Source organism: Populus nigra, chromosome 2 (genome assembly GCF_951802175.1).
Source record: "Populus nigra chromosome 2, ddPopNigr1.1, whole genome shotgun sequence".
Classification (NCBI taxonomy): domain Eukaryota; kingdom Viridiplantae; phylum Streptophyta; class Magnoliopsida; order Malpighiales; family Salicaceae; genus Populus; species Populus nigra.
In genome coordinates, this window is record NC_084853.1 from 12,459,804 (window position 1) to 12,461,196 (window position 1,393).

Consider the following 1,393-nt stretch of genomic DNA (forward strand, 5'->3'; position numbering starts at 1 on the left):
AGTCCAGCGCCCAGCCCCTGTTCGTCGAAAAATCTGCGCTGCCGATTTTCCCCGACGAACCTGCAGCTGCACAAATCCGCGCTGCCACTGCCCCATTGTCTGGACCAACAGTCTTTTCCATCAAGCCCTGGACTATAAATCGTCCAGACTCATCGCCAGCACCCGCTGCCGATTCTGCCGACTTTGCCGATTTCGTCGGCGCTGCCGATTCCAACACTGCCCGCCGTGCCTGAACCAGCGCTGTTTCGTCAGCGTGTCCCCTTGACGAATTTCCCTGCCTGGCCTGGACAGTCCATCTTCCAGCCCATGTTCATCGAAAAATCTGCGCTGCCGATTTCCCCGACGAACCTGCAGCTGCACAAATCTGTGCTGCCGATTTCCCCCCCTGTCGGCATGGCTGCCGCTGCCCCGATGTCCAGACCAACAGTCTTTTTTGTCGACTTTGCCGATTTTGTCCGCGCTGCCGATTCCAACACTACCCCCTGCATCCAAACCAGCATTGTTTCGTCAGCTCTTCCCCTGACGATTTTAGCCCTGTAACAAACAGTAGGCCTCCAATCCCGCCAACGGGAGCCAAGTTGATAGGGAAGAGAATTGAATGACGCGCCTGGTCCTCGCACCCCGCCACCCGAGGGGCCTTTTTCCCGGCAGCCTCTGAAAAACTCTAGCTTTCACGGTCCTCGCCGCCCCTCACCACCATGGCAGGCCTCTAATCCCACCCATCAGCAGTTGTAGCCGATAGGGCAGTGATTTGAATGACGCGTCGCGGGCCTCCGGGTCATCTCACCCGGCCATTAATTGGAGCGTTTTTGGCTGGCCGAGGATGGGGGGATGGATCTCTTCTTCCGAAAAAGCAAACAGTACATCGGGAGTTATGTTGACGGGGCATGGAATTGAATGACCCGTCGCGGGCCGCCGGGTCATCTCACCCGGCCATCCCGGGGAGCGTTTTTCCCGGCAGCATCGGGGAAACTCTTGCTTTCACTGCCCGCTGCCCAAGTCCCCACTCGAATCGGCCCCCCGCGCCAACAAGCCAACGCTGCCGAATCGGCAGACACTGCTGCCGAATCTGCCGACACTGCCCCGCGGGCTGCCACTGCCCCAGTGTCTAAACCAGCGGTCTTTCTCATCGAGCCTTGGACTATCCAGTCCGTCCTGACTCATCGCCAGCACCTGCTGCCGATTCTGCCGACTTTGCCGATTTTCTCGGCGCTGCCGATTCCAACACTGCGCCCACCGTGTCTGAACCAGCGCTGTTTCGTCAGCGTGTCCCCTCGACGAATTTTCCTGCCTGGCCTGGACAGTCCACCGTCCAGCCCGTGTTCGTCGAAAAATCTGCGCTGCCGATTCTGCCGACTTTGCCGATTTCGTCGGCGCTGCCGATTCCAACACT